The 26,998-nt window shown below is 34.3% G+C and overlaps 1 pseudogene; it reads right to left on the bottom strand.

The window, feature by feature from the left end:
- Positions 1–20,000: 20,000 nt before the first annotated feature.
- LOC149538542 (AP-1 complex subunit mu-2-like) lies at positions 20,001–26,551 on the bottom strand (annotated as a pseudogene).
- Positions 26,552–26,998: the final 447 nt, after the last annotated feature.

Genomic DNA, 26,998 nt, shown 5'->3' with positions numbered 1-26,998 from the left:
GCTTTACCAATAATTGGCACAACCCGTCTAAATTTCTACCAAGCATTGGTCTCAATTTCAAAAAACATGTCTTCCCTTTGTTGTCGAATGTATGGTACCACCATAGAAAATTAAGAGGTCTTGGTTGCAATTTCGGTGATAGTTGGTCAATTTTGCCATCTATGGTATGGCACCACGGTAGAAGATTGAAGAGATCTTGGTTGCAATTTCGAAGCCGGTTGGTCATTTTTGTTGTCGAAGGTTTGGCTTCATCATAGAAAAATTCAAGGGGTGTTCATCAAAATTTTGACCAGCGATGGACGCAAATGAGGAAATAAGATTTTAGGTTGGACTAAGGAAATCGACAAACCTCTCGTTGGTAAGTCAACCTTTTTAAAGTCAAAATTTTGACACATAATGACTGTGAAAAAAAATTGATGGAAAAAGATCGACGAAATGTTTAGTCATCTATTCAACCAACTCTGGTTGAAATTGTGACCTTTTCTCATCAAAATTTAGGGCTAAATTTATTAGTGAGAGAGGGAGGGAGGCCATTACCTCTAATGCTATCTTTTCAGGATCGAAGTCTTGAATACTCTGAATTTCAAGAAGATCACCTCCTACTACTTCTTGATCCTCTTGATCCTCTACATCATCTCCTTCTAAATTGTCAATTTCATCAATTTCATCATTAATTATCTCTTCATCATCTTTCTCAACACTTTCTCCATCATCAATTTGCACAACTTGTTCACTAGGCTTGTGCAACCCATAGATGTTCTTCCATGCTATAGTGTTAGATTTTACAATAGATTTTATGTCCTTTGAGAGGATTAGTAATGCATTGAATTTTGGTGTAAGCTTCTACTCATTTTTCTTCAATGATTCCTTTACTTCCTTGAATAACATATAAGGCATAAGTTGCCTCAAAGTCTATTCTCTGATGTCTTTTGCAACATTGAGTGCATTCTCCCATACATGTGTAACTACCTTCATAATATTTTCAGGAACATGCTTGATTAGTTCATCAAGAGAGTATTTCCACTTTGCCATTTTTTCCACTAGGACATCTTCTATCTATTTCTTCTCCTCTACACTCCTAGTGTCATACTTAAGAGACTTGAAAGATGCCATACCTCCTCCTTCTTCTAGTCTTTTTAATTAGTCTGCAAAGGTAGGGGAACTCTTTTGAAATATAATTTTCTCTGCTTCATTTTCTTCATCATCATCACCTAAATTCAATTTCTTCCTTGATTTTGATGTTCTTCTGGTGAACACATAGGGGAAGACTTTGCAGGTTTGGTGATTATGACCTCCCCTTTCTTCTTGGGAGGCTCCTCTTCTTTGTTAGGAATAAGGTGTCTCAACCTTGTATAATTCCTATTCTTATTATTATTAATTTTACAAATGTGTTTTTGCAAATAATATGTAAATGTGAGTGTACTTTGAGTTCAGTTGGACTTTGAGTCTTCCAGATGAGAAGTGGGTGTGGATGTGCATGGGTGTTCTTAAACACAATGTTTTTGCAAGTTTTGCATGCTGAAATAAAAAGCTTGTGGTTTTTTGTAGATCTACTGAAGAGCTATTTTCTGGACTCTTGTTCCTTTAGAGTGGTACCAGATGAGATGGTTGTAGTTCTACATGCATGCATTCTTTGTGCATGTTGAGAGGAGGTGTTTTTCTTTCTCTGCATAGAGATGTTGGTACGTGATCAGTCACTTAGCATTTTTGTGGTGATGCTTTGTTGGATACCTGGACTATGCTGCTTGATGTGGACATAATTGGCAAATCAGATTTGTGCTTGATCTGGTGTTTGAGTCATGTTGTCTACATGATTATTCTCTTTGATCTCATTTGTATATGTCACTAATGTGATAGTGGGTTTGCATGTTGCAATGATTGGATCTACAAGTTATGCAGTCAGGTGGGTAGGCCGCCCATTTAATTGCAGTGGGATAACTTGGATGTGGACTGTCTATATCCACTAGATTTGATTCAGTATTGGTGCAAACTTGTTAGCTGGCCTTGTTTGTGGGCACTTGTGCATTTGTGTGGTTGCTTTGAGATGAGAGGATGGATGATATTTGAGTACTTGGATAGTCAGTTATGGAGTCCTAAAGCATGGTGAATTTCCTTAGTGTGGAGATCTTGGTTTCACCCAATGTGATGTGTGGACCTAGATGATTTTCAATTTTGGAGGATGGTGTGTCATATGCTTGGAGAGCTTGGTATCACACTTCAGTGGGAGCTTTAGCAGTGGCTGTATTTTTTCCATCACATGGTGATGGATGATCTTCTTTAGTGTTGTAGATGTTGGAGGATGTCTTAGATCCTGTTGTTGCAGAAGCATCTTTGACATTTGCATGGTGCACTTGTTATCTTCATGGTGTATGGAGATGGTTCTTAATGGTATGTTGGAGATGGTCTCTTCATGCGATTGGAGATGTTGACATCTTTAGGATTCAAGGAGTCCTTGGTATAGATGTTGTTTATGCTTTTATTTGATATGTTATCATGGTGGCTTTTATGTCATGGTATACTCTTGATACGCGTTTAGAGTTGTGACATGATACAGTTATTTGATATGATCACATGAAACATGTTATCTCTTTGGAGGAGATGGTTTTAGATCATGATGTCATGGTTATGTTCCTATTTCCATGGTTGGAGCTTTGACATTGATCTTGTTTTAGTTTCTTGGTATTAAGTACTTTGATCATTTGCTTGATACTTCATGACAGTGCTAAGTTGTAGTGGAGTTTTGCATGGAGTGATTGATTATAGGTGCTTGTGGATACTTGGAGACTTAGGTGAGGCTAGAGTTCTCTTCAGATGAGAGACATGTTGTTGAGATGTATACTCTTGATGAGATTTCAGCAAAAAGTCCGAGGAGCCTACACCTTTGTTGGACGTGAGTTCAATAGAGACCTATGACGAGTTTGTTCTTAGATAAGTCACAGGGTGACTTTCATATCTTGGAGGAGCTTTCTCATTCCCCACTCTTGGTCTACTTGGTAGTTTATCACTTGAGAGGTATTGCCCAATGTTACTTTTAGGTGCTTTATCTTTTCTTTCATATTTGTGGATCTTGAGCTGAAATTAGATGGTTCTGAAGGATTCATTGTGAGAGATGGATAACATGATTATCTCCTTGAGGTGTACTTTGATTTATGATGACAATAGGAGATGGTAGTGGGCTGATTTCCTGAAATGGGAAATGGAGTTTGTTTGATCTTCTTTGAGAGGCTTACATCCATGTAGATTTATGATATTAGGTTATGTTTGATCTGTTGAGGTTGAATAGTTTTGGATGTAGTTGTGGCTTTTCTATTGGGGCTATGAAGGAGATCATACTTGGCATAGTTGACATTTAGAAGTGTTTGTAGAAGGACATGCTACATGCTTATGGTTTGCAGTTTCTCTCTTTGGCTTTGGTTATCTTCTTGGATGTTTAGGTTCACATAACATTGTTTTTGAGATTTTTTGGAGCTATGTGGTCACTCTTTTGTGGTCAAATTGTTATCACTTGTACTTCATTGTTTTTGGGTGATGACAAGTTGGTTCCTTTATCTCTTGTCTTTGTTGGATGTGGAGAACATAGGAGATTTGTGGAGACTGGATGAGAGAGACGTTTCTTGCAATGTTTTTGCTACAGGATTTGCATATCTTTGTGGATGGTCCTTGGTACTACATGGTTTCACTTTCTTTGTGTTGTTATCAGTAGACTCAGTATGTCATTGATTTTTCAAATTCGACATTATCCATGCAGTGGGAGTTCTTGTATGTGTTTGGTCTTCATCAACTAGTTTGCACATAGAGCTTGAGGTTGTAGTTTATGGGTTGGTTATGTTGCTGGCATGAGTTTTCTGGTGTTCGATACCTATGAGGTATGGGTGATTGGATGAGTTAGCATTTACTGTGGATGCTATTTTCAATCTCATGGATTTATCAGTTGGATTGGACAAATCAATTTGGTTGTTGTTCTGGCTGATGTTTTATCTTGTTTTCTGGAGGATGACTTCACAGTTTTGTTGGGCTAAGAAGTTGATATTTCTTATGCTTCTATGTAGCTCATGAGCATAGTGGAGTGGTGGCAGTGTGTGTAGCTTTCTTATCACATGGATCTTATGCTTGTGTTATTTGGATAGGTATCTAGTTGGAGCACGAGAGCATATGTTATGATTTATGTTGTTTCATGGATGGTTGTGATGATATAGTTTCATCGGTTCTCATGCTTGTAAGGAAGTCATTTGGCTTAAGAGATTGTGTTTTGATGTTGGTGTTGATGCAGAATAGATTACTATTTGGTGTGACAGTCAGAGTGCTATTTGCCTTGCGAAGAATCCAACTTTCCATGCCAGAATGAAGCACATTGATGTGCAGTTTCACTTTGTGAGAGATATGGTGGAAGATGGAAAGGTAAATTTGGAGAAGGTAGATACTGTGAAGAATGTTGCAGATGCATTAATGAAACCAGTGGACACTAAGAAGTTCAGATGGTGTTCGGAGTCTATGGGCCTTTCGGCCTATAGCGGTTAGTTCCTATTATGTTCCTATTGCTCTTACAAGGTGTTCGACAAGTGGGAGAATGTTAGGAATAAGGTGTCTCAACCTTGTATAATTCCTATTCTTATTATTATTTATTTTGTAAATGTATTTTTGCAAATAATATGTAAATGTGAGTGTACATGTCTAGTTGGCATGTTGATCACTTACATGTGTCGGCATCTTGAAGTGTGTGAAGGAGATCATGGCTAAAATGGTTATGACGCGTAAGAGCTATTTAAGGAATATGATATGACAAGTGTAACAACATCTTATGACATGAGGCCTATTTGGGTGCCCAAGAATGAGTGGTTGGTGTGTGTAAGAGAATATGCCAAAAATAGGTTGGTATGACAGATTCCCTTACACTTCTCTTGTGACTGCTATTTTTGGCGGATTCTATGACAAGTTTTCATTGCCTATTCAAGGGATGGATGCCCTTTTCTTGGTATTGTATGTACATGTGGCATTGTGCATGTTTCTTGGTGGTTGAGCCATGAAAAATGCCCAACTCTTTTGTGGGCACTTTGTTGGGTCTTAAGATGTTCATAAAATGGGTATTGCATGTTGTAGTGCAAGAGAGTAGTGTGAGAGTGAGAGATGAGAAGATATTTGCGCAGGGTTATGCTGCCAGATTTTCTCTAGAATGGAGCAAGATGTAAATCTTCATGTGAAGGCTAAAAATGATTGTAACTTGTTACTAAATAATACATTAGCTTGAAGGTTTGGAGGGTGGGGTTTTTTACCTGGAAATGTTTTCCCCATGTATATCTGTGTTCTCTATTATGTCTCATTCTTCTAGTTCTATGATTATAGAGTAATAATTTGTATGTCGTAATGCTGCTGAAATTTTTTTAGATCGGTAAATTGCAATCACTTTCCTTTAAGGTTTTAATTGTGGGAAATCAACTATGTTTGTTTTCGCTTTTATGGCATAGTAGTATGCACTTGTATTTGCTGATTAGAAGTTGTACAAGAAACTTTTGTATATAGGATGTGCATACTGATCTCGGATGGGAATTTCTGGGATGCTCTCATTTCCCTTCATTCTTCAAGTTCTTCTTCCTCTGCATTTTCTTCCTCTCCTTCTTCTTCCTCAAGGTCATCTCCTTTGCCTTTAGTTAGTATAAGAGGAGAACTAGATGATTCATTGTCCTTAAGTATTTTCTCCACTTTCTTTCTTCCTCTTTTCAAGGCTTGAGGTAGTTTTATTTATAATGCAATTCTAGCCTTTGCTCCTCATATGTGCCAAAATAAGGTACTTGGGGTCCACTAGCTTATTAATGAGAGCTTCAGTTATATCCTTTGTGCCATCTATGTTAACCACATATCCCATAGGCTTAACCCATGCTACTCTTGGCCTTACTACCTAGATGTGGACCTTATCATAGTCAACAAGAAAACATATATCTTCTTCACAATCTTCCACCAATTTCTTGGGGATTTTGTATCTGCTTTTCATTTTCTTCTTAAAAGACTCAAACTAGTTATCCATAATACTATCAAAATTTTCACCCATTTATGCTATAAACTTATTCATCTGATACAAAACTGGTGTATCCTTCTTCCACACTACAACTCCTTTGGAAGGAAAGAATTTTTGCACATAAAAGAATTAAAAAGTCAATAGAGATCCAAAATTACATGGATAGTTCTTTGAAATTTAGATTTTGTCCATATTTTTACTGAACTAGTTCAACAACAACTCAGCAAGGTTGAAGGATAGGTTATTCTTCACCACCTTGTATGCTAGGTCAACAGCTTCACAGGGAACATTGTTTAGATGACTCGAGTTGTAAATCTTGTGTGCTATAACATGAATGCCAAACTTTATCTCTATTTCACTAACTCCATTTAGTTTCATGCCTCTATCATCCCACTCGGTAAGAGTCCTCTTTGTTAGTTCAACCCAACCGAGGGTTTTTGTGGTCTTTTCCTTGTTTAGCATTGGAAACCCTATTATTTTGTGTATCATCTTCTTCATAATCTGAATGGGATGGTCCAACCACAAATGCATGTTGTGGACTCAGCTTAAGATAAATCTAATCCATTTCCCTTGGAAATCCCTTGGCATATGCAAGATGTGTTAGATCTTTTGTCTCTAGATTCTTGTGCTCAAGTTTTAAGGTCCTATCAACACATAACTCATTGAATGCCTAGTTCATTTCTAGGGTTCCCAACTCTTGAATTAAACAGTGGTAAAACCATTGAATATCATGAATAAGAAGTACCTTGGGAGGAATCTATGATTGCGCTCCAATGGGGTCAAGTCCTTCAAAAATCATCGGACTTAGTTTTCATGTTAGAGCTTTACAATAGACTTCTCAAACTAACATCTCTGAACCTTTCTTTACTCTTCTACTAGAGGATTCCATACTTCTCGATGAAATTTCAAATACTAAGAAGAACTTCTATGAAATACCTCTGAATAGCTCGAGGGCTCTAGAATGCTCTTCACTCTATTTTCTCTAAAAATCACAGTGAAATAATAACCTTCAATTTCCTCTTTTAATGAAATTCACTTTAAAACTTCAATAAATGCATCATATAGTAGCTCCCTCAATGACAGGTTGTCCTCCACTTGGCTAAGTCTTTAACACTCAGAAGATACCTTCAAGTTGGTAAGAACTTTGAACTTGATAGAGTCATCAACTTGGCAAAGTCTTCAACTCGATGAAGTCTTTGACTTGGCATGAACTCTGATCTCACCATCTACATCCAAGCTCGATTAGGTCTTACAACACGACCATACTCAGTAAGGTCTAAGACATCACTTCAGCTGTCATCATAACTCGATGATCCTTGTGCATCTAGAATGCTAATATGGATCTTCTATTTGCTAACTGGAATTGATGTGAGAAATCTCCTTCTGAATCATAGTTCCAATAATCTCCATAAATAACTAGGTTGAAATGATTGAATCACCCAAGTGATTGGCTTAGGTGTCAACACTTTCATTACTCTAATTTGCATCCTTAGGAGATTTCCTTACCCATTGCTACCTCATCTAGCTTTTGATATTGTCAGCATTTGCTTTCTTTTCATCTTCAACTCTTCCTTGGTTCATATAGTTCTTGGAAAGATGTCTAAGTTATGTACACACAAAACATCTCTTTGTAGTGTCCCTCTTCCTTGTGTGATGTTTTATGCAATTTTCTCCAATGTGCCCAAACTCACCACATTAGTGAGATCTACACCATGTTTTTTAATCCCAACCAAATATAGCTTTTATAATTTTTTTTGTTGGGCTCCATTTCGTGGTCTTGCATTCTGAAGATTTGTGTCCTTATTTTTTGCAATTATGATACTTTCCTTTCAACTTAGGTTTCTTTGTGCATTCATTTGCTCTATGCCCTATTTTTTTGCAACTATAACAATTTCAACTAAACTTTAATTTACCATTGCTCCAACACCTTTTTTATGAATGTCCTATCTATCCACAATGATTACAAGTAGGCCTTTTGTTCTTCTGAGCTCCTTGCTAAGATGACTCGCCTTCTTTTGTGTATCTTAATCCAGTTTCGTCTTTGTGTCTAATTTGAGTTTGCTCATTCAATTGATTCATGCTTTCATGAGATTTAAAAATCCTATCATTGGTTTGCTTCTCTATGCTAAGATCATTATGCAATCTTTCATTCTCTTTCCTCGATTTGCTAAGCTCTTGATTTGATCAATTGGATCTGTTTGCTAAAGAAATAGTTGATGAATTGTATTGTCCCTTTCTTCTACTTCTTCTTTGGCTTTGTCCTTTTGTTCTATGACTTTATGGATTCTGACTGATTGAATTTCTTGTTCTCTTTTCAACTTTCTAACTTCTTCATGAAGAGAAAGATTCTTTTCAAGTAGATCTGTGATTGTTGCATCAGCTTCATCCAAACTTACTTCTTCACAAATGTCTTCAATTCTTCCTTCATTGTAGAGATTGTCACTCATCTGTGCAAGACCTTTTCTTCTTTTCATGGATTCTGAGATATGCTCCTTTATTTTCTTGAATTGATCCATGGCTAATTATAGATCCAACTTTTCAATTTCAACAGATTTCTCTAATCTATAGACTTCTATTGTCTCTAATCTTTTCTCAAGCTGCTAAACTTCTGATGTGAGAACCAAAGCTCTACTACCAATTGTTGGAAATGTAGTATAGTTTGGGTGACTGAGATGGGGGGGGGGGCGTGAATCAAGAACCAATAAAACTTTTACTTTAAGTCACCAATTAAATATGATCTAATTGCATGCATGAAAGAATGAAATCAATAAAACATTCATAATGCTTTGACACATTAACAAGAAGCTTTTGAACAAGCGAGTTAGCTGGGAACACTCAAAGAATAAAAGAATCTTAGTTCTACTATGAGTAGTGGAACCCTAATTGGGGATTAAATCTATCTAAAAATATGGTGGTAAGAGAAGAAATTAAATGGTGGGAAAAATGTAAACTTTTGAGATAGGGTTATGTGAGTTTAATTATGTCAATGGGCTTATTGTATAACCATGAGAAATAAGTTTTTAACTATTGAGTGAATTCTCGTAGACTCTAACATTGAAATTCTTGGACCAGTTATAACCCTACAATATAGAGTAATTAAAGTCACAATGAGGTCATCAACCTAGTATGAACTAAAGGTTTAGGTATTAGAGTTAAGTAATAAGCAGATTATAAGCCACGAGGCATGTTAAGAACGATGATGATGACCTATGTCGACAGTAAGGAGATAGTTGTAAGAGTGAATAAGTAAACATTGACATTGGATAAGTAAACATTGAAGACATCCTAATAATGGTTTTATACCTAAGTAGTTGCAAACCTACAACCTAAGGATGAATTCATAAGTCACTTATGACTAGAAAAATATGAAATATAAAATTATTGATAAGAACAGTAGCATTCAGTGTATTCTCAGATGATAATTAGAACTTGCATAAATAATGAAATAAATAGAATAGTGATATATATATATATATAAGATCATACCAAATTTGGTGAGAATGATAACACAATTTCAGCTGGTATATTGTGGTAAATTTTGACCTAAGAAAGATTATCGATAGGAGCCCTAATATATAAATTCTAGTGAATTAAGGATAAGATATTTGATATTGTAACTACAACTCAGAGTACAACTTTATCAATACTGATGTCCCCACATGTTAAGATTCATCGAAAAGAAACCAATGTAACAACAAGAGGATTGAAGGGGACTTATATTACTACCCTTCCATTTGCACTTTTGAGTGAGTTTGGATAAAGCCAAACCCCTTAATATAGAAAAACCCTAGTTGTAGGGCAATGTCGATAAAGTTAGCTATGTCATTAATATTTGGGATCAATCATAGGTTGAGCGACATGGTCATTAGACCACCATCTAAAATCAATTCAAGATCCCTACAATATAATTGGAAGACTTAAGATTCCTCATTTCCTTAGTGACCCTAGTACAGCCACATTATGTCAGTAATTTAAATTTTGTGAGTAATTGGATTTATTTCTTTATTTGTCTGATTTCAGATGTTGGTATTTTAATGTTTTTCCCTTTTTGCTAGCAATGTGATGTGGGGCTATTTAGCCAAACTGTATTATTGATGATTCTATTTGCCTCTAGGTCATGTTTTCACTTCTTGATTAAAATTATTCTATTGTGGCCACTCTTTATTTCTTTTGTTTTAGACTTTTGTGTTGTATGTTTCATCTTTGATGTTGAATTTAAATTTTGAGGCACTTCCTTTTAAATTTTGTTGGCAAAGTGACATAAAATGGGCCTACCAGAGGGATTCCTGACAATTAAGTGGATGTATAACACTAGGGTATGGGGTTATTAGTAAGAGTATTCTTGCCCCACCCTCTCCCAGGAATTCAAGAATAGGACCAATGAATATTTGTTGATTGTTATGAGTAATGAAATGGCACCCAAGCATACAACTAGATAAGGTTGCGAGTTAACCTAATGGATTTTTAGATGCAAAAGGTGCATGTGTAGTGATGGACTTGTTTTGTCGCCTATATAAGAATTAGTACATAGTGGAAACTCTAAAGTAAAAGTGTTTAACCTTAATAAAAAGTCAAGTTGCTTAATATGAAAACCTCGTTTGAGGGAGTCTCGTACAGATGTTACCCCGCTGAGTGGGTGTGTGGAATATATCATATCTATGATATTATTATTATTAGAGACTTTATAAGTATGTTATACTAGATTTGAATGTTGTTTATATGTGACCAATATGTTTTAAGGAGTATTTGACCCTAGAAAATGTAACCATGTCAAAGCTATGGATTGAACTTCACTTTTAGTAAGAATAATTAGGTATATATGTTATCGCCCTTGACTGTGTATATGAATTATTGATCATTATTTTTACAAGAGTAAATTTGGGCATAAGTCTAGACAAGGTCTAGCATAAGACTAATATTTTAGTTGTGCGACTTTCAGGACGAAGTCAAAAGCTAGTGGGGGAGGAAGTAAGGTCCTTCCTTGCATGTACTTATTAAATATGAATTTCTCTGTTAAATTTGTATAGGAGAGTTGGATGGATATGAAGTAATGTTGTATGTTTTAGATGTCCTAATGAAAATTGAGATCAAATGATATATTCATACTCAGTGATTTGAGAGCTATTACATTGTCTCAACTGTTTAAACATTAAAATTTCACTAACAATGATACAAGGCATTTTCACCCGATGATGAGGGTGTTGATTTTGGTACCTCGAAGATTAGGTTTTATGCTTTCAGATAGTTTAGTATTCCTTAATAGGTGATGTTTATGATGTTAGGTATATGCATGCCTAACAATGATTATTCTAGTACTTTAATTTGAATTAATGAATAAGTTATGTTATATTGATTATGTGATTTATGATGATTAAATGTTAGTAAAAATTAATTAAACAGTTAATTATATGAAAGATTCATGTTTTTTATTTATGTGACTATCCAAATAGGTTTTAAATATAGGCATGTGATTTTCTCGAGCTACTGATGTGTGAAATGAGTGTCTAGGATCTATTAGCCAAGAAATCTAACGGAGAAATGGAACTGAACCCTATGTACCATGTGTGGAAACTAGGGTTGATTCTAATAAAAGATGCAGACCTTTTTGTTCATATTTTATTTGTATCGTGAGTTGAATGAACGTATCATTTTGTAATCATTAAGTGTTAATGTTTTGTAACAGTGATTTTATAGTGTCACTTGACACTCGTGACTCGTATATGCATTTCAACTTTATAGTTAGGGTTAACCAAGTAACCTAAAGATCTAAGTTGGACTAGGTTAGCTGCCTTTTTACTAATTAGTTAGTAATCAAGATTAATTATCCTAATCAGGATTAGTGATTAATTTGCATTTTTGAGGGTTGTTAGGAAGTCCAAAATTTTCTAAGATTTTGTTAGGTCCCTAATTAGTCCTAGAGGTCAAAAATCATGAAAACTAAGTACCTAAGGGGTATGGGTATGGGTTGGGGGCATTTTCCACCCTTCTAGCCCCTTTTGTTGACTTTTATGGTCACTCAAATATCCCATTTTTGCTTTATTGCAAAAATTGAATGTTTCACCATGAGTTGGATAAGTTAAACTCCACCTTAAGGTTAGCCTTATGACAAGTTGAGTTAGAAAACTCTAGAACCTTTAGGCAAGTGGGGGAGTTATTGCATTTTCGAGGTGTTTGAGTTAATATCCTATTTAGAGGCAAATTTTGTAGGATTTGAGCAAAAGTGCATAACAAATCCACGAAGCCCAAGAAAATCTGCATGCAAAAAACCTATCACGGAGAAGAAAAAGACAAGAAGAGGCAAGGGTTTGATCTAAAAAACTCAAATGAAGAAGAAAAATATTATTCAACAGATTGAAGAATTTACAAAGAGATCAATCCTTATAAAGGAGATCGAAACCCAAAAAGGGTAACCTAAAAGCCTAAAAAAGCTAGGTTGCACAATATAATTAATAAAATATTAATTATATGCACCTACAAGATAGCTTAAGAAAACTAGAGTAATAGGAAACTTATTTAATTAAATCAAAGTGATTTAATTAATAAGTGAAAACAACTAATTACTCTAACAAATTTGAGGGAGGAAGAGTGTTCACCCAACCTTTAGTTTTAGAGAGCAATTCAAGATTGAAGGAGAAGGAGAAGGAAGGGAAGCTCATCTCAAATTGTTCAGTTGCCATAACCTTATTTTGAAGGTAGAAATCTCTCAACTCATGTTTTTTACGCTATGTTTCATGCTTAAGTCATTTTGTTTGCATTTCTATGTTCGTGTGTTTGTTGAATATGTTTGGGAGGGATTGAAATGAGTTTTCTTAAAATATTTTTTTCTTGGTATTTTACATTTGATTTTCGAAGGGTTGTATGGATTGTATTGACATTACTCACCCTCGGATAGGGCAGAAGTAGGCATGTATGGGAGGAGGCCTTTAGTTGGACTTCAACAGTGTAGAGTCTCTCCCCATGACTAGGAGAGGGAGAGAGTAGGGTGTTATGGGCCCCTACTGGTCAGCACAAACCATGTTTTGAGTTTTGAAATTTGAGAAGTGAAAGAATGAAAGTCCTTGTGATATCAGCCTTGAAAGGGCATCTATGGAAGAATGAAAGTTCTTGAGATTTTAGCCCTGAAAGGGCATATGTTATGGTGTTGTGATCAACATCTCCTATCTGAAAAAATCCACCTTCTCCCTAGTTTAGTTCAATGATGAACCTATTGTGCAAACATGGATGGGAGAGAATGTTTGAAATTGTCTTCATGTTATGATTGGTTGTCTCTTGGTTAGTTTTCCTTCTCTCCATGATCACCTTGATGTGTTGTAGACTTCATAGTGGTTTCCCTGTTGTGGAGCAAAGAAGGAAATTTAGAGTTGTTATTTAAATTCAAATGTTGGGAGATTTCTCCTCGGGATAATGATCCCATTGTAAAAATGTGATTGTTAAACTTATTGTGGATACGACTACGATCTCGAGTTTTCTTCCCTAGTTCTTTCCCAAGGAAGTCCTTGAATCAAATGATTGAAAACAAAAACAAAAAAAAATGGAGTATGATCCTTTCATATGATATTTCTTGGAATTCAGTTTATATGCATGTGGTTATCAGAATATGGATTCAATGATGTGTTACCCTTTTTGTGTCATTCTTATGGTTCGAAATAATATTAATTTGATTAGTATTAATTAGATAAAATGATGATTTATATTAAGTTATGAAATTTAAGTTTAAAACATGTTAAGAAAATTCACATTTGATTGACACTTAAATTTTGTAATTATACATGAGTTTGAGGAAGTTAAGTAATTATGTTCGAATACTTATGTATTACATTTAATCCTATTATCACTTTAAAAATAAATTAAAAATTAGTGTTTTTTTGCCCTGTATTTTTGGGCATGACATTTTGGTATGAAAGCCCAGTTTTGTAGCACTTGGGAAATAATGGGTCCATGATTAAGTGTGGACATTTAAATATTACCATACCAAGCAGGGGTTTTTCCCTTGCATAAATTTAGTAAGCAAATGTATTTTTCTAAACTATGACATTGATAATTAGACCTAAGTAAAACTTTGAACCCGTATTAACAATTGAAAATGGTCAACCATATTAGATAAATTAGTCTCAAGGACTTGAAAACAATTGATTTGATGCTTGATTTGGACCTCATTGTATTTTCATAATTATTAGGGAGTAAAGTAATCCTATGTCACTATTTAAAAAAATATATTTGAACTTGATAATTATAATCAACATTACAATGAAAAATAATATTCCCCCTTGATTAAATAGATATGTTTTGCACAATTACAACATCTAGAAGAAAAGAATTGTTATTTCCCTTAAACTTGAAATATAAATTTTGAAAATGTATACTTAGAAAAAAAAATATGAACTTGGACAAAAATAATAATATCTCCTAGAGCAAATATGCTCTCTGGAGTTTGTATGGGGAAAAGTAAGCCATCCTCCTTTTTGGAATAGAGAATCTCAAAGATTCTTCAATTCTCTTTTTGGACTTATTAAATATTATATTTAAATTTAAAATTAAAATATTAATTAAAGAAAGAAAATTACATATAATGTATTTTCAAAATATCTTACCCTTCCTCCAACCACTAAACTTTATCATAACTACTTCTTTTCCCCTTGGCGTAGACATCCTTGAACATGGACATGCATTAAATTTTGTCATGATAAAAAATGGGGTTCTTGGTTTGAAAAAAAGTTGATATGACTTGGGATTTTAATCCCCTCCTTTTTCCTCCCAATGCGAAATTTGCCCAGCTGCATATGGGTTGATTTGGGCCACGTGAAGGATGAGACTTGCATTAATGTGGGCAGTTTGGAGTGTAGCTAGCGGCCTTTTAAAATGAAGGAACAAATGTAAATGTATGCAAGTTAGTTTTAAGTTTTAAACTCTTTATTCTATACCTTTTTGCCTTTGTTCCATGGCATGCATGGAGTTCTCCTTGCTATGTTTTCTCACAGCTTGGGTAGGCATGCAGGACAAAGAGGAGGGTCTTATCTTGCTGGGTCAACGTACCAACACATGGGGAAGCGCCCAAGGAAAGTGGCAAGGGTTTGTTTGTTTAAAAACTGCATTAAAAAGAGAGAGTTGAAATTACCCTTTAACCCCCTCCCTCTCCATGTGAATTTCTTTGGCCAGTGAACTTATTAGATGGCTTGGGACATGTGCAACCCCTTGCTACGATTTGCAGTTCTTGGTTTATGTGAAGAGACATGGGGAAAGGTCCATGGCCTAGGCAATAGGTGGTTAGGATGTGTGGGTTAAGAAGTGAGGTTGACCATGTAGGGTGGTTAAGTAATGTCAAAAGGGGGTTAGTTAGAGTTAGGTGTAGGATGGTTAGTTGTAATAAAGTAGGATTTGTGTTAAAATTAAAGTTAGCTTTAATGTTTAAATTTAGATAGATAAAGTGTTAGAATGGTTTTATTTTAGATTATAATTAGATAGGTTAGTTTTATTATTGGTTTATTATGTTGTTTAAGTTAGCTTAGTTATTTTATTTAATTATTTTAAACGTTAAGTTGTTAGTATTAGTTTGAATTATAATTAGTTAAGATAAACTATTTTAATTGTTAAGTTAAGTTGTTAGTATTAGTATTGGATTATAATTAGTTTTAGTTAATAAGTTGAAGTGAGTTGCTAATTTTAGTGTTAGATGATAACATGGGTAAGTTTTTTTTATAAAAAAATTGTTGTATTAAGTTATTTAATTAGATATGTTTGTTTTGAGATTATTAATTAGATAGAGTTAGTTGTTTATTTATTTTTTTAATGTGTTAGCATTAGTTGTTATTTAATTTATTACATTATGTTGCAGTTAGTAAGTCAATGAAGTTAAGTTAGAGATAGATTAGTTGTTAATGTTTTATTTGCTGGGTTTAATTTGTATGCCCATTTTGATTAGTTAGTATGTGCATAGCTTTTAAATTTAGTGTTAAAGTAATTATATTATCATTAGATTTAAACATTATTATTTTAGTGTTTTTAGTTTTAGTTTTAAATTTTGTTTACTAGTAGCATTTTGGTTTTAAATATGTACATCAATAAGATTATAGTTTTGAGTATGTTTAGTGATGGATTATTTTTTATGTCTTGTAGTTAGACATTCTAAAGACATTTGGACAAACTTTAATAAATAGAAATAATTAAAGACATGAGATTAAGTTATAAATTTGAAATCAGAAGATTTTATTGTTTTGAGAGTGTTATAGAGTAAGGTTAACAATATAACTTGTTTAGGGAATTAGGTTATGTTTTAAAGTGATGTAAATATTGTAAATAAATTTAATAACAAATAGAACAATTTAATTAGTTCAAATGGCTATATCAAAATTTAAATGTATAATGGATTTTAAAGTTGTCTAGATAGCTTGATAGAAGGGTTTGGGGGTTTGATTAGAAGATGGGGCAATGTTCTGATTAGTTTAATGATAAATGTTTTAATATTATAATTGGTTCTAAACAGGTTATGATAATATCCTGAATTAAGTATTAATATATTATGATGGATTAACCTATAAGTGCAGAATTAGATTCTCCCAAGGATTGATATAGTATAGTGTTAAAAGGGGATAACGTCATAGTTGACTTATGAACTTGGAAACCCTAAAATGTAATTTGAGTTGGAAATCATACCTTTGCAATTGAACCTAAATGTTAATCAATCGACTCATTCAACTAGAACTAAGTACTCTTGTATCGTTAAGTAACCTTTGGAAACCTTGAACAATAGGATTACTAACATGAGAAGCTTTTGAACAAGTGAGTTAGCTAGAAACACTCAAAGAATAAAAGAATCTTAGTTCTACTATGAGTAGTGGAACCCTAATCGAGGATTAAATCTATCTAAAAATATGGTGGCAAGAGCAAAAATTAAATGGTGGGAAAAATGTAAACTTTTGAGATAGGGTTATGTGAGTTTAATTATGTCACACTAATACATTTGACATCAATTTGTGACGGCTATGTGTTGCAATTACAATAGCTATGTGTTGCCACTGTGACAGTAATAGACGTCACTATTTTTTAGTCGCAAAATATGATGTCTACCCTATTCCATCGCAAGTATGACACATAGTCGTCGCAATCCAACTACTTTCTTGTGACACCAACCTCGTCACAATTTGTGGGGTATCCATCGCAATAGCGACTCCTCCAAGGCTTTTACGACGACAGTTGGGGCATCCACCTACAGCAACTCCAACAACAACCTCGTCACATTAATTCCATTTTGTGTCACAATTGCGACGACGATAGTTGAATTGTGACAGAAGGGGGTGTCTCCTTTACAGAAACCCTGTTGCAATTCATCATTTTGTGTCACAATTGTGATGAGATGCGAGAGAACATGGCGTCGCCACTACTGCTCTCTCATCGCAATTGCGACAACAGCAGAGTAAAACATTAAAAAAAAAATTTGTTGGCTTCCAGCTACGTCAAACAAAATCAAACCTCTTAAACCCTGCGTAACTTCATTTGGTCACATCTTATATTTGAGCAGGATGGTGTCTTATTGGTGCTCCCTCGATTGTTTCATGAGATATTATTATCAGGCCATCCAATCAACTATAGGACAAAGATGATTCCTAAACAATCAAATTAGCAATACAGTCGATCTACATTGCATTTGGACACTTGGTTTGAGGTTCGTCTCATCGATTCCCATTCATCACAAGATCTTTATTTGATTAGACCTCGATAGAAAACATTGAGATTTCTTGAGCCCCAAGCCCAAATTGTGTAGGCTTCAATCTCCACATATTATAAAGCCTGTATATAGAGTTGAGCATCTCGTAGCTGGAAGCTTCACTTGCATCAACTCTCAGATGGTGTGAGAGTGCTTAGCTCTATATACAAGCTTTATGATATGTGGAGATTGAAGCCTGCATGATTTGGACTTGGGGCTTGAGAAATCTCAATGTTTTCTTTCGAGGTCTAATCAGATAAAGATCCTGTGATGAATGGGAGTCAATGAGATGAACCTCAAACCAAGTGTCCAAATGCAATGTAGATCGATCGTATTGCTAATTCGATTATTCAAGAATCATCTTTGTCCTATAGCCGATTGGATGGCCTAATAATAATATATCATGAAATAATGGAAGGAGCAATAATAAGACACCATCCTGCTCAAATATAAGATGTGACCAAATGAAGTTACGTAGGGTTTAAGAGGTTTGATTTTATTTGATGTTGGAGGTAGTTGAGAATGACGTAGCTGGAAGCTTCACCTCCCTTGTCTCCTCCCTTTGCCTCACTCCTTCTCAAGCCTTAATATTTCATACTTATGTTTCTTAAATCATTGAGTACTGATAATTTTGCTAAAATTGATTCCTTACATTTCTCTTTTCAAAAGCTTTCTTATAAGGATAAACTATGATAGAAATAATCTCTTGAACATGCACACACTTTTTCGGCTATGCTGGATTAGGAATGTGCAATATATATTTTGTGCACTACAATATCATGCAGTGAAACCGATTATACAAATACAAATATAGAAGTAGTGAAACCATGGAAGCAAAAGCCAATAAAATTGGGAAGGTTCAATGAAAGCAAATATTAAGAAGAAAGATTGCAATGATGTGGCATTAGATTGAATACATCAATATATGTAATTGGATCAAAAATATCTCTGGATATTAATGCCAGTAAAGTAGCATCATAATTTTCTAAGATGTGCGTATTGATCTCATCATTTTTTATTTAATTAATGTTACTTGAATGATTTGAACAAAAAATTACATAGAATAATAAAGCTACTTTGATTTTTAATCCATTTCACTCAAGTAGAAGAAAAATAGAACAACTTTCTTTTTTAATAATGTGTATAGCATACCTGCAATGCACTCATAAAGCCCCATCTCAGTTGATTTGTTGTCAATCTTGGGATGACAACAGAAATTACTGGCATAGTAGGCCTATACTTAGCAATCAACCTGGCGCAAATAAAACATAAATATCATGCTGAGAATCAGAATTCGTAGATTTGTTATCTGTATATCAAAAAATCAAATTCACATTGGCATGGCAACAAATAAATCTAGAATTGACGAAATTGCTTGCATTATGAGCTAATGATTATGATAACCAAACCCCAATAGTGGCAAAAATGAAACCAAATTGTAACTTATCACCAATTTCCCAAATTCGATAGTTTCAAATGTCCAAGGAATATATAATGTAGAATAAGAAAATAATTACTTTGCAATTCGTCTAGATGTTGTAAATACTGCTATGACAGAAGCTTTCACTTTGATTGTTGCACTTACCTAAAATTATCATACAAATACTTCTATTAAATTTATATCACTTTCCACATATCAAACGAATAATAATTTACAACCAACATTAAAATTCATCTATAAACAAAACCTAAGTCATGTCAAAAGGAATTAAAATAATTTTATGTACTTATTGCAGAGGTTGCAATGCATTCTAACTGAGACATCGGTTCACTTTGACATTTGAGAGTCTTCTTAAAATAAATAGCCTGATTGTACACTTTCTCTGCCTGCATGAAATAATTAGAATATGTTATCTTTTAAGCAGTTGTTCAGATCATAATATGATATCAAAATACATATATTTAGAGAAGGGGGAGAGAAGGTTATTGGTTGACCTCAATTTTGATGATCAGTGGCTGAAACAATCGACTGTAACTAATCTCTATATCCTCCCACCCAGTGCTGAAGCAAAGTTTATTCCAAAGATTTTTTTTCCCTTAGAGAGTAAATTAGGTGAGATCGAGAAACTACAGTTGAAAGAAATTAGAATATATAAAAGAAATAATGATGAACACAACAAAACCAAATTTGTGATGCGTTTTTAACAAGACACAGTTGTTAGGAAGATAGTCAAATAACAACCTTCTACATGATCCTTCATTTAGAAACTGAAAACAACTTAATAAGCCATCAGAATGATCAAATACCACATTCTCTCTTGTTTACAACATTTCTCAGTTATCACTAGTCTAGATCATTCTTAGTTCATATTCACCTACCGTTGTAATGTACCTCACCTATGGCAATGCTTGATATCCACTCTTTTCAATGATTTTCAGATACTTGACCTGCAGTAAAGAATTGCAACAAAAGAAAGTTTTTATAAAGTAGCAGCCTAAATCTAAATGAACAAAATTTAAATTCTCAACCATTTATTCAATGCATCAATTTACTTGTGGAGCTAAATATTTAAAAAGCATAATGATTTTCACTAAGGCCAATATAAATATAAGCAATGAGCTTGTTCTCATCAAAAATATAGAAGTGAACACAAAAAAGGGTCCAACACTGTGATGACTTTTATGGAGTCAGTCCAAAATGACCTGAAACGACTCAAATTTCATATAAGTTATAAATCATGGTAATGAGCTAATGATACTCGCAAAAGAAATAATCTACATTTGTAAACTAAAGTTAAGAAATGGCCTGAATTCCTGATACAGTAAAATATGGTATCTCAAATTTGACACAAATAGGTGCCCGCTTTTCTAGGGTTGCTTCTTTAGCAGTTATGCTAGACAGGCTAAATTCAGCCCTCAATATGTATTCATGAATCAAAACCCACATAATAAGTCAATCAAGAAACTAAAACATCAGGGTCCAGAACCATGGTACTATTAACCATCTTTGAACAAGAAAACTAATGAAAGCTGCAAGATACCTTTCCACCAAGAAATGATTCTATTTTCCAAAGCAAAGCATCCCTCTCTAGGGAGTATGCAGAAGTACCCATTGATGTGCGTACATGAGGTGTAGATGCATCAGCTGGTACTGGCAATTCAATTTCAACATTTGTTGTCGTACTAAAAAGTTAAAGAAAACCATGAGACAAATTAGCAAATACACAGAAATATCAATCATACTTAAACCATTCCCTAAAGCTAACATGTTAGAAAGATCTATCGAAACAGCAGATACATCAGATCTAAAATAGGCATACATAAGCCAGAGAGATAATTTAAAACCAACGATCTTTTATTGGCTACATGCTCTCACCAAATATTCTACCCGGCTTCTTGAATGTTTTTCTACTTGAGCTTCAACCCATATCAATGGCTTTACCTGCAAAGTAATAAAACAATATGATATGAAACCTACTTTAGATGGATATCCTTCATATCAGAACTTCAAAGATTTGACAACAACTGCATTCTCTTCAATATATGAACAAACCTATGTGCTAAGTCTATAGTTCATAAGATCAAAAGTCCCATCATGAGGTATGAAGGATATAGTTCTATCATTTTCAAAATGAGCAAGACGAATGCACCTAATAGAAGAAATAAAAATTAACATATGCCTTTTCAAGGGAAAAAAAAAGACCAAGTACAACATCAAAGAAATTTGCAAGCACTTTAATATAAGATAAAATTGATAGTTTAAGGAATTGAATAAGAAAATGAGCTTGATTGTATACTGATGAAACTTGATGTCATCCAAATCAATTGCTTTACCCTTTGACACTTTGCCTTGAGCTTCTAGTAGCACCCTGTCATTGAGTCCAAGTTTGCATTCTGGCATTCCGCTGAAAAAAAGTGAATCAAAATACACTTGTCATTAATAGCTAGCTATGTAACATTTCAGAAGTCATGCTAAAAGTACATTATAAATAAATAAAAATTAAAAATAACCACATTTTTCACAAAACAAGCTAAATTAACCATGAAACACAATCAATAATTCAATGCCAAATATTAAATCAAAAGTTATAAAGGTTTAATACTTATGGCATATGTATGAAAAAAAGAAATCATTAGTGGTCAAACTACTTCCAACACTCAATAATTATATAAAATGTCTAAAGATAGATACATATCAGTATTTTATTCCTTTTTTGTAATTTTTCATACTGTTTTATTTCCAAGATCAGTTGTGGGGATCCAACTTCAGCCTTGATATGGCAAGGGCACGGGTGTCCTGACCAAATTATTCCAGATACATCTATTACAGACCTGGGGAAGGCCTACAAATTGTACAAATTGGACTTGGTCTGGGTATGGGACCCAGTGCAGCATAATCTAAACTTCAACATTTGGTCATTATAATTTGACTTTTAATCTGTCACTCTAAACTTTCCAAGAAATTGGACTCTGTTCAATCATCCACCACAATTCATTATTCTTCTATATTTGTTTTATTCTCACTGAAGCATGTAATTTGTTGAAATGCAAGTATCCAGCAATGAAGTTGGTTGTCTCATGACCAAAAAATTGTTATTTATTAAATCTTAACAATGAATATGAACAAAATATTTTTACTTATAAAAGTTGGACAATTTGTAGATTCTTTGTCTGATGATAATTCATAATTCTACCACGTAAAAATAAACACAAGATGTTTATTATTTGAACTCTCATGTGCCAATCCTGTTCTCATAATATATGTCTATTTTTTTAGCTGTGTATAAGCATACATGGGCCTTTTAGCTTAGAAAATGGGGTTTTTCCTATTTCAAGGCGTTCCACAAGTAGGGTACATATTTAAGAAAATAGGTGTGCAGTAAAATTATAATGTTCTCCATGAACCTAGCTGGAGTTTACAGTGTTTCAACTTAGCAAAGATTATGGGAAACAGTTCCATGTTTCCTCTCTGTAGTCTATTAGTTTTTTTTCTAAAAGAACTCAATAATAAGATTATGCATGGGGTAGGAAAAAACTACCTCAAGTACACTCTCATCTTCAGCGCTTCAACCACATTAGATCGCACTATTTGCCCATTGCTACTCACAAGAATATTTACACTTTCTACTACATCCAAAAAGACCTTTAATAAAAAATTAAAAGCACAAAATTAGTTAAATATCAATTGCCATATTCAAGAAAAGCACAAAGTTAAATCTAGATTAGCCTTCAACCTCATTTTTTTTGTATTGTATTCCTTCACTTCGCTAGGAAACTACATTTTTAATAGCCATTGGAGGTCGCTAAGTGACTTCCATCCTATAATCATCCATTTTGATGAATTCACTAAGAATCTTTGTCTCTGTATATTGAGGGTACCTGAAATCCATTATTTCATCTAGTAGTTCATACTACACAATGGAAAATAAAAGTGGTGAAATGATATACACATATTTTAAATTTTAAGTTCGTGATAAAATATTCTCAAATAGTTCATTACAAGGAATTCTGAACCCTTGACCCTCTGTGGCTCAGATTAAAAATAGATGTGTACACTCACAACAACGACAAAATTGTCTCTCAAAGACTCTTCTTCTAGCTCTTCAAAATAGTGCTTGAATACCTGCAAAAATAACACACATAACAATCCAAAACTGAACCTAAAGTTGACATGTGAATCAGTTATTGCAACACACTAATCATAGCAGAAAACAAAGAGGAACATTAACAACTCTTGATTACTATAATAACACCTAAATATGCATGCAATAGCTACAAATAAAAGAATTATATGCATACACTAGAATCCCTAGCTCTATAGGTTCACTAAGTTCCCTAAATGTAGTGTTCCATTTAATAATTGAAAATAGAGCCTCGGACAAGAAATAAATTGTGAATGAGAAGTGTAGATTGTTGAACTTACATCCACAACTCGATGTAAAAATAATAGTAAGCTAGCTGCATTAGAGTTCTGTCTTGATGTTGCCATAAGGTAGATATTGTTATGCTGAATGAACATGTAAGTCACCCCATTGTCATAGAGTACTATATTTTGTAACATGGGATCACCCTGTCCATGTAATTCCATCAAAAAACTTGTCAAAACACATATATTGAAACCATCCTCACACATGGCCAATTTAGCCTTATAAGAGACAAGATATAAGAGAGGGTGGTACATTTTAATGAATATATTCATACGAGACAATGTAATTTATGTGACATTGGCCACCTAAATGTCTTTAACTTTTAAGTAATTTCAATACCTTTATGTAAATATTCCATATTTGAGAAGCCTCTATGTACAACATTACAATTTTTAACTTCATGATGCACATAGCACAGATGAGTCAACAGAAACTATAGTTTCTTGTGTTCTTTCCATAGTTTTAAAAGAGTTCTTATCAATAGATCCATGTAAGAATTTTATTCCTCTACAAATGGTTTTATTACCAGTTTTAAAGAAAGTGGACACAAACTAACTAAAGAATCTTCAAATCGAGGACTGGAAGTTACATTGATGCAGAGCCTTCTAATATCCCCTTAAGGAACCCTATTCAATTCGAGGATTCAACAACATCTTGTAATCCACTCAAGGAACTAGAGTTTAACTCAAGGATCAATAAGAAGTCCCTGAATTAGTAGATCTCTTCCACACACCATACCCATGAATTCACTTCCTACCTCGTTACCAATATGTCTTATTGTATCAATTTCCTTCTAGGTCACCTAGTGTACCTAGCACCTCCATCATACCAAAATCCAACTCTGACATCTCTCACTGACCCTAACACCTTAGACCATCTTATCATAGCCTATCTACCATGCTTCAACTCTTCACCAGCTTCCAATAACCCATCTTTCACCGTTTCCTACTTTAGCCCTTCTAGGCTTGTCTAGTAGCCCTGTCCTGCAAAAAATTGCACTTTTCTCTCTAACTCCCCAAACAACCTAGTGACTTAGTAGCCTTTTCAAATACCCTTTATGGTTTTCCTCAAACCTTGCAAATATTAGTTTCTCAACCTGTGACTGTTGCACCTTTCTATGGCTATCACTACAGCAATTGGGCCTAATTAGCCCTTGCCTAGCAAAGCAACTATGCTTTGCACACACACCCAACTCTCCAAACCTTGAAACAATCTTAAGGCATCTAATAAATGATAGGATTCCACAATTTGTTTTACCCTCCATGCATTTCTAGACACCTTTTCATCAAACCCTCCCTTTAAGGGTTTCTAGCCTAGGGCTTCCTAGAAAAGACCCTAAATCAACTCATAAAACCTTTCTACTAGCTCAAACACCTTTAAACATACTCCCTAAAATGTTTTCAACACACATTTATCCATTCCAACCTCCATTTTCTCATATTCACCATGTGGTAACTTGCAAACCTACCTTCACTTTTTGGTACAACAGTCACCCTATTTTTCTTTTCTTTGTTCACTATCACTTGCATCCTCCTACATTAAAATCATAAAAACAACATATTCATACAATTAAGTGCCTCTCCCACAAGTTACAGTCCATTCACCAAAAGTGGGAGAGGCTTGTCTCCATTAATGACTACAAAACTGTGACAATCAGTCACGTTCCCTGTAACAACAGAAATTTCAAAGATACTTTTTTTTTTAAAATAACTTAAGAAGTCCTTGCCAAGAGTTAACAAATCATGACAATATTTTCAAGGAGCAACAACAATAAATCTTGAATATAAAGAACTTTATTGGATTACCAAGTCGAATCTTGCAATTAGGAAATTGTCACTATGACAGTGAATAACAGATTTCTTTGATTTATTTATTTTCTTGTTACATACACCTCTCTTCAACTTTTGCCCTTGTGTCTTATAAAGACATTTCTTTTCTAAATGTTTTCCCATCTAACTAACTCATAAAACTGAACTAAAGCCCCCTTGGATGCCAACTACTCTTCTAATGGTCTTATGACAGCAAATAGATAGTTTTTATAACTTTTTTAACATCATTACCTTTGATTATCTTTTGTGACCTTTTCTTGGCTAAAGACTTATGAAAACTATAATTTCATTCCTAAATGACTCTAAAAGACCTTTTAAAACACTCTTCACACACCTATAACCTTAACTAACCCCATTCAAGCCTAAGTTGGCTTATGTTGCCAATGTTGGCAATTTTACAAGATCTTGCACTTTGAGTGCATTTTACATCATTTAGGGGCTTTAATAGCCTATTACATCATGTAAACACTACCGTCCACCCATAAATCTTCCTAGGACACCCTAGGACTTCAAATGACCCCTTACATCATATTGACTCCCTATTTGTGCCAATTTGCCTATTCTTGGCAATACCTTACATTTTGTCAACTTTGTGAAATTTATTACATTTAATGGCTTTAATAGCCATGATTCATCATCAAATAGCTCAATAGGTATACATTAGGCATTGATTGCCCTTGTACCTTTATTATCTCCTACATAGCTCCTGGTGTACCTTATAGGTTCATTTTTTCTTGGGTGCCCCTGCACCATACATGGATTCAAATGAAGGATCGGTAAAATATGGACAGGAAATTGACAAGTATTAATAGTGATACCTCCTTTACTACTTAGTAATATCAAAAGTGAGGTTCACCACTAAGTATGTTGGTTAAGTGGTGGTGGTGATGGTGTAGGGGTCAAGAAGGTTCAAACAACCACTAGGCCATCGTCATTGTAGGCTTGTGCCAATTTGCTCTCGGGGTTGAGCCTTAACTTTGTTAATTATGGATGAGGTCCCCCATTTGTGGCCTCACCAATTCATAGCTCCAGGTCAAAAGCATTTTTCTTGGTGCCAGAGTGTGTGTTGTGTTGTGTTAGCATCACTAATATGATCAAATCCTAATTCCCTTTGCTTAAAATAACCTCTTCCAAGCAGCGGCATATTCAGATAACACAGTCCCAAGACAGTGCTGACCAAGGGTTTCCCTAGTTAATTATGATAATCGTATCATTGGTGATAACACAGTCCCAAGACAGTGCTGAGATCCAAGGATGCAATAAAAAAGCTACAAGTTTAGAACTTCATGACAGTTCAAAGCATGAAGCCTTAGATGCATAGGACAACAGTCTAAACATAGGACAAAATAGAGAAATATTTAGTATCTTATTGAGCTTCACTTTGTTTCGAGAATAGTTTAATATTCTCTACTAAATAGGGCCGACCACGTGAAGGTGGAAGCTCATTTGGCCCCACCCTCCCCCCCCACAACATCACTCTACATTCCCCATTAACATCTAACATTCATTCATTCTTTCAACCATTAATAAAATGTAACATTCAATCAATATCACATGATAACATTCATTAACACATTAGATTTGTAAACAT

This window comes from Cupressus sempervirens, chromosome 9, assembly GCF_028749045.1.
Source record: "Cupressus sempervirens isolate cs-2001-9-10 chromosome 9, ASM2874904v1, whole genome shotgun sequence".
In the NCBI taxonomy this organism is placed as follows: domain Eukaryota; kingdom Viridiplantae; phylum Streptophyta; class Pinopsida; order Cupressales; family Cupressaceae; genus Cupressus; species Cupressus sempervirens.
The sequence above is the reverse complement of the archived record's forward strand: the minus strand, read 5'-3'. Positions and strand labels throughout refer to the sequence as shown.